Source organism: Neolamprologus multifasciatus, chromosome 1, assembly GCF_963576455.1.
Source record: "Neolamprologus multifasciatus chromosome 1, fNeoMul1.2, whole genome shotgun sequence".
NCBI lineage: Eukaryota > Metazoa > Chordata > Actinopteri > Cichliformes > Cichlidae > Neolamprologus > Neolamprologus multifasciatus.
Genome location: NC_140439.1, coordinates 28,163,903 through 28,171,402, shown reverse-complemented (window position 1 = coordinate 28,171,402; position 7,500 = coordinate 28,163,903). Strand labels below are relative to the sequence as shown.

The 7,500-nt window shown below is 45.3% G+C and overlaps 1 protein-coding gene, 1 long non-coding RNA gene and 4 other non-coding genes across 10 annotated transcripts in view; 1 reads left to right on the top strand and 5 right to left on the bottom strand.

Moving 5' to 3' along the window:
- trpm7 (transient receptor potential cation channel, subfamily M, member 7) overlaps positions 1-7,500 on the bottom strand; it is a 105,058-nt gene that overhangs the window by 48,252 nt on the left and 49,306 nt on the right. The gene's annotated exons all lie outside the window — the stretch shown is intronic.
- LOC146525971 (U6 spliceosomal RNA) lies at positions 4-109 on the bottom strand. Its single transcript, XR_014875487.1, has one exon. It is a non-coding gene; the product is annotated as a U6 spliceosomal RNA (small nuclear RNA).
- On the bottom strand, positions 538-645 carry LOC146525970 (U6 spliceosomal RNA). Its single transcript, XR_014875583.1, has one exon. It is a non-coding gene; the product is annotated as a U6 spliceosomal RNA (small nuclear RNA).
- LOC146525969 (U6 spliceosomal RNA) lies at positions 1,098-1,205 on the bottom strand. Its single transcript, XR_014875581.1, has one exon. It is a non-coding gene; the product is annotated as a U6 spliceosomal RNA (small nuclear RNA).
- On the bottom strand, positions 1,658-1,765 carry LOC146525968 (U6 spliceosomal RNA). Its single transcript, XR_014875580.1, has one exon. It is a non-coding gene; the product is annotated as a U6 spliceosomal RNA (small nuclear RNA).
- Positions 5,223-7,500, top strand: part of LOC146525967 (uncharacterized) — a 2,310-nt gene continuing 32 nt past the window's right edge. Inside the window, exons 1-2 of the long non-coding RNA XR_014873324.1 lie at positions 5,223-5,805; positions 6,034-7,500. The exon at positions 6,034-7,500 is cut by the window's right edge and continues 32 nt beyond it. This is a non-coding gene — a long non-coding RNA (uncharacterized LOC146525967). The remainder of the gene's footprint in view (positions 5,806-6,033) is intronic.

Below are 7,500 nucleotides of genomic sequence, written 5' to 3'. Positions count from 1 at the left end.
GAGAAAAATTTGGAATGCTTCACGAATTTGCGTGTCATTTGCGCAGGGGCCATGCTAATCTTCTCTGTATCGTATCCAATTTAGCGTACGCGCTTGCCGAAGCAAGCACGCTTACCATCAGGCGGGACTTGCTATATATCAGCCTGCTGGAACACGCCGCACCTTATCGCGGTGCCCCCTGCATAGCTGCAAGCTTTCGTAACCAAGGCATTTAAATATGCATTTATACATTTGGAATTGATACATTTACTCCTGCTGAACTTGACACAAGAAAGATCAACACCAACTGCTGAAAAATTCTTGTCAAATTACTCAAAAAGAACAAATACAGAATAAAAGGGGGAGGAGCCAAAACCACCCCGAGGCCAAGTGCCCAATCACAGCCTAGCAAAGGACAACTCTGTCAATGTCGAGGGAAAAAAAACAAACAACACCCAGCATCTGACTGCTGAATGAGCTCCAGGTTGACCCATACTGTGTCAACGCGTTCATGTAAGAGCTGGAAGCCAGAGAAGCACGGCAAAAGTGCTCAGAGAGAAAAATTTGGAACGCTTCACGAATTTGCGTGTCATCCTTGCGCAGGGGCCATGCTAATCTTCTCTGTATCGTATCCAATTTAGCGTACGCGCTTGCCGAAGCAAGCACGCTTACCATCAGGCGGGGCTTGCTATATATCCGCCTGCTGGAACACGCCGCACCTTATTGCGGTGCCCCCTGCATAGCTGCAAGCTTTCGTAACAAAGGCATTTAAATATGCATTTATACATTTGGAATTGATACATTTACTCCTGCTGAACTCGACACAAGAAAGATCAACACCAACTGCTGACAAATTCTTGTCAAATTACTCAAAAAGAACAAATACAACATAAAAGGGGGAGGAGTCCAAAACACTCTCAGGCCACAGAGTCAACTCGTACCCCGAAGCCAAGTGCCCAATCACAGCCTAGCACAGGACAACTCTGTCAATGTGGAGGGAAAAAAAAGAAACACCCAGCATCTGACTGCTGAATGAGCTCCAGGTTGACCCATACTGTGTCAACACGTTCATGTAATAGCTGGAAGCCAGAAAATCACGGCAAAAAGTGCTCAGAGAGAAAAATTTGGAACGCTTCACGAATTTGCGTGTCATCCTTGCGCAGGGGCCATGCTAATCTTCTCTGTATCGTATCCAATTTAGCGTACGCGCTTGCCGAAGCAAGCACACTTACCATTAGGCGGGGCTTGCTATATATCAGCCTGCTGGAACACGCCGCACCTTATCGCGGTGCCCCCTGCATAGCTGCAAGCTTTCGTAACCAAGGCATTTAAATATGCATTTATACATTTGGAATTGATACATTTACTCCTGCTGAACTCGACACAAGAAAGATCAACACCAACTGCTGACAAATTCTTGTCAAATTACTCAAAAAGAACAAATACAACATAAAAGGGGGAGGAGTCCAAAACACTCTCAGGCCACAGAGTCAACTCGTACCCCGAAGCCAAGTGCCCAATCACAGCCTAGCACAGGACAACTCTGTCAATGTGGAGGGAAAAAAAAGAAACACCCAGCATCTGACTGCTGAATGAGCTCCAGGTTGACCCATACTGTGTCAACGCGTTCATGTAATAGCTGGAAGCCAGAAAATCACGGCAAAAAGTGCTCAGAGAGAAAAATTTGGAACGCTTCACGAATTTGCGTGTCATCCTTGCGCAGGGGCCATGCTAATCTTCTCTGTATCGTATCCAATTTAGCGTACGCGCTTGCCGAAGCAAGCACGCTTACCATCAGGCGGGGCTTGCTATATATCCGCCTGCTGGAACACGCCGCACCTTATCGCGGTGCCCCCTGCATAGCTGCAGGCTCTCGTAACCAAGGCATTTAAATATGCATTTATACATTTGGAATTGATACATTTACTCCTGCTGAACTCGATACAAGAAAGATCAACACCAACACCAGCCAAAACCACCCCGAGGCCAAGTGCCCAATCACAGCCTAGCAAAGGACAACTCTGTCAATGTCGAGGGAAAAAAAAGAAACACCCAGCATCTGACTGCTGAATGAGCTCTAACTAGCTTTAACTAGAATTAAATGAAATTATAAACTAGAATTAAATGAAATTATAACTAGAATTAAATGAAATTATTAATAGAAAAAACACAATTCCTTGTACAAAGACTTCGCTTGCAGAATTTTGAACACAGTAACAAATCAGGTCGATTTCTAGCAAACCAGTTAAAAATAAATAAAGAAAAAACAACTATATGTGCTACTAAAGATTTATCGGGGAACACAATATATGACCCTGGAAGAATAAACAAGATTTTTAGGGATTTCTATGAAACTTTATATTCACCACAAATAAACCCGTCTAAAAATGAAATTGATTTGTTTCTTGACAACGTAACTCTTCCAAAATTACTAGACAGTCAAGCAATGGCACTGGATTCGCCACTGACGTCAGGTGAACTCCAGGAAGCCCTGATAAGTATGCCCAATAATAAGGCTCCAGGTCCAGACGGCTTTCCTGCAGAATTCTACAAAGAATTCTGGACAATTTTGGCACCAGTATTCCATGGAATGTTGCAGGAAATCAAGAAAAATGGCAGACTACCACCAAATATGAATTCTGCTAACATTAGTCTCCTGCTAAAACCAGGAAAAGACCCTTTATTTCCCTCAAGTTATCGTCCAATATCCCTTATAAATGTAGACCTTAAAATAATCTGCAAAGCTCTCTCAAAGAGATTAGAGAAAATAACCCCCCTCTTAATTCATCCTGACCAAACTGGTTTCATAAAAGGTCGGCACTCCTCAACAAACACTCGTAGATTACTTAATTTAATAGACTACTCATACAATAAAAACATTGAAACCATAATATTATCTCTAGATGCAGAAAAAGCATTTGACAGAGTTAACTGGAAATTTTTATTTGCAACTTTACACAAATTTGGTTTTGGAAACTCTTTCATAAATTGGATAAGAATATTATACAATTCCCCAACAGCTCGTATCAGAACAAATGACCAGACATTCTCCAGCTTTTGTCTCCTGAGGGGCACCAGACAGGGATGCCCACTCTCCCCTTCACTTTTTGCAATTTTTATCGAACCTCTAGCAGCAGCACTTAGACAGGCTACAACAATTAAGGGCATAAAATGTAATAACGTAGAACATAAAATCAGTCTCTATGCGGATGATGTGTTGCTTTTTCTGCAAAACTCACAAATCAACCTCTGAGGTAATTACTCTAATAAACTGGTTTTCAAGAGTTTCAGATTATTCAATTAACTGGCCAAAATCTACAGTTCTTCCCATTAACTGCTCCTTCCATAATTCATCTTCTGCCCCACTACAATCTGGAAATATTAAATATTTAGGTATTAATGTTTCTCCTAAGCTTTCAGACTTAATTAAATTAAACCACATCCCACTTCTAAAGAAAGTAGAAGGCGATCTGACTAGATGGAAATCTCTACCCATATCACTCATGGGAAGGGTCGCCACTATAAAAATGATGATCTTGCCAAAAATAAATTACTTATTTTTAATGATCCCTAACAAACCATCACAAGATTGGTTCAGATCTCTGGATTCACATATTTCTAAATTCCTTTGGAAAGATAAACCCCCGCGCATCAGCTTAAAAACGCTACAAAGAACCAAGGATAGAGGAGGATTAGATCTGCCTAATTTTCACCAATACTTCTTAGCCAACAGGCTTCAGTTCATCTCAGAATGGTTAAAATGTACCCTCTTAGATGAGCCCTGGCTAGATGTTGAACAGGCACTATGCAATGATCTAGAGATTTCAGACCTACCATTTATTAGCTCAAACATCATAAGACATGAATGCTTTAAAAGCATCAACATCAGCTTTTCTCTGACAGCATGGTGGGAGTTTCTAAAAATAACGGAGTCTTCATTAATCCCATGCAAACGTACACCTATCTGGAATAACCCTGACATATTACAAAACAAAAATATGATTAATTTCCCAGAATGGAGTTGTAAAGGAATTAAATACTTAGAACATATATTAGAGGGAACAGAATTTATTCCATTTGACAGACTAGTTACACAATATGGGATCAACAAGAAAAGATTTTTAGAATATCAACAAATTAAATCCATAGTAAAAAAGAAATTTAACCTCAGTCAAGTTGAATTACAAACACCACCAAGTGTGGTTCAATTTCTTACTCTTAAATCCCCCAAACTATTATCTAAAATATACAGAACACTTTCTAAAATAGATGAATCAATATCCCTTCCTATTGCAAAGTGGGAAGCAGATTTATCAGTCAGCTTAGACCAAAACGTCTGGTCTCAGATTTGCTTAAAAACCTTTAAATTGATTAAAAATCCCAATCTGCAATTAATACAATACAAAATACTGCATAGAGTGCACTATACAGGTCATCGAATGTTTAAGATGGGCTTTACATCCGCCAACAACTGCTCACACTGTCAAGGCAATACACCAGACAGTTACATCCACGCTCTTTGGTTCTGTCCACCAGTGCAGAAGTTTTGGCACGAGATATGTGAGGACTTATCAAAGTGTCTGAAATGTAAAATTCCAACCTCCCCTTTAGTATGCTTGTTGGGAAATTTGGATGATGTCACCACAGAAATTAATACAGTCCACATGGTTTTTATTGCCCTATGCATCGCCAAGAAAACGGTCCTCATGAACTGGAAAAATAAAAATAATCTTAATTCTAGCCAATATAGAAACTATCTAATAGATCACATTAGTCTCGATATAGCCTCTGCCACCACATTAGATCAATCCCTCTGGGCTCCTTTGATCGGCTCCATCACCTAGCGGGGGTGGGGGGTCGTGGTTTGGTCCCGCCTTGGCTATTGTGGTTGATGTGGAGGTTGGGATGGGCTTAGGGCACCTGGAGGACCCCTAGAGACGTTATCCCTGGAGGGCTTAACCCGGGGGTTGTGTTCATAACCTGATTAGTGGCTCTGGTCGCTCTCAGAGGTTGTTCTCCTCGTGGCCGCGTGCAGCGGGGCTGGAGGATGGTCTGTGCTGGCGGACGTAGGTTACTGGCCTGGTGGCCTGGCTGCCCCTGAGTGGATCCGGGGCGGGCGTGGGGGTTTGGGGTTCGGGGGTGCTTCGCCTCCGTGCTGGGGCTCTGGCTGGGCCTTGGGGGCTTCGGTCCTCGTCGGTGTGTCGCCGAGGTTGTGGGCGGGTGGGTGCACGGGGGCTCAGCCCTGGCGCAGGGGGCCTCTTGTGCATCGGCCTAACCGGGGGGCTCTTGAACTGGCAGGGAGGTTGTTCCATCTTTGCAGGAGTCCACTCTGCAGGTGGGGGAGAGACATAGGAGAGGTGGAGAATAAACTTAACCTGGGTGTCTGTGTCTTGTGTAGTCTGGAAGATGATTGAATGTTGGGGTGGGTACAGTTTCCTCTGCGGTGGGGTGGGGTGGGCTGCCCCGGGTCCTGTGGGGCTTGGCGGTGCTGCTGCCGTAGGCCCCGGTCTGGATGGGCCTGGGCTCCCTTGCCTTGGTGGATACCAGAGGACGGGGGTGCATATTGGGGTCAGCGGGGGAGCTGGCCCTAGGGAGGGACACCCTCCCCTCCCTTCTTTTCCTCCCCATCCCCGGCTGCCTCCCTCTTCCCGCTCCACCACACCCACCCACACAGGTAGGGCTTTGGGGTGCGGGTGTGTCACCAGGGTGCAGGGGAGACATTCCCCCCCCTCTGTCCTCTTCTGGCCACCTGTGCCTCAATTTTATCTCACAACTTAGACATCCACATTACTTACACTCTCATAACACACACACATATATGTATATGTATATATATATATATATATATATATATGTATATATATATATATATGTGTATGTGTGTATATATATATATATATATATGTATATGTGTATGTGTGTATATATATATATATATATATATATATATATATATATATATATGTATGTGTATGTGTGTATATATATATATATATATATATATATATATATATATATATATATATATATATATATATATATATATATATATAGGGCCTTGAGGGTGGGCACGTTAACGGTGTCCAGTAGACGGTCTGTGTATTCAAACCTACCTCTGGCGCCGGTGCCCACCTCTCAATTTTAAATCCATGTAGACATTGAGGGTTCTCGGGAGGGGCCGTGCTAACACCTGCTGCTCTCTGGCAGCAGCACCATGCTCTCCCTTGTTTTAAATACACTTTAGAGCAACACGCAGCAACACTACACTTGAGCGGGAGGAGGGAGGTATGGGGTCTTAACACACCCCCGTTCTCTGCTAGCCATCGGGGCAGGGGGGCTGGGAAGAGATGCTGGCTGTCCGATTGGCCTCCCTGCTGCCGCGGAGCCTGGGGCGGTCTGCTTGCCTCCACCCCGGAGGGAAGGGTAACATCTCTTGGGTCTGGGTGCCGTTTCCATCTCTGGGGGTGAGGATACCTGGACCCGGGGTATAGAGTATGTTTGGGGAGTGTGATTGTGTGTACATGTCCATTTACATGTCCGGGTTTATTCCTACGTTGGGTGAGTGCTGAGTGTTTGTATATGTGTGCATGAGGGTGGGAATGCATGTCTGTGTCTCTGTGTGCCTGTTTGTCTGTGTCTATATGTCAGGTCGGGTCTTAGACTCCACCTCTCTGGGAACTCCCAGGCCCTCCAAAGTGTGGAGGCCTATCTCCCCTCACCACACTCCCTGCCGGTGACTGATGCCCTCAGGGGTCGGTGCATTGTTGGTTCTTGGTGTCCGGGGCTGGGCGCTCAGGTCATGTGCCAGCTCACTCCCGGTGGCTACTTGGCGGGGCCTGGCGCCTGCTGCTCGGTCAGGCCTCTTCCGGGGCGCGGGGGGCCCTCGGGCCTCCGGCCTCTGTGCCTGCGGCTCGGTTCACTCTGACACAGCTGGCTGCCGGCGGTGCCGGCGGGCACGCCGGTGCAGCCCCCTCTAGCTTCTGCCCGGTGGCTACTGGGTGACCCCTCGTCTGGGGATCCTCAGCCCTTCCCATGAAGGTGGCACGGATGCCCCTCCGGTGGTCCTCCTTGGGCTCTTGCACTCTGGGGCCTCTGGATGTCTGGGACCTGGATCTCCTCCATGCCTGCTTCATGCCCTGGGGGACAGGGCTATGGCTCTCTACATCCTCTAGCAGACCATTACATGGGGAAACCATTTGAATACAAGCGCGCCGATCCACACAGGTGTGCACATGGGTGTTCACTGTTCGTAGACTTAAATCACACCTTTCTTGGCTGCTACTTCAAAGCACATTGTGCGCTGTCTGTGCTGCACAACAACATTCAATATTTAGTATTTACTGCTGTTTACACTTAGCTAGATTAATGCGATGGTGTTGTGTATAGTATGTTGCTTTGTTTTGTTTTTTTTGCTTGTTTTCTATTCTTTTTCTCTCAACAGGTGATCCCGGAGATATTTTTTCTTCCCCCCTTTTCTCACTGTCCCTCTCCCCTTCTGTTTTTCTTTTCCTTCCTCTTTCT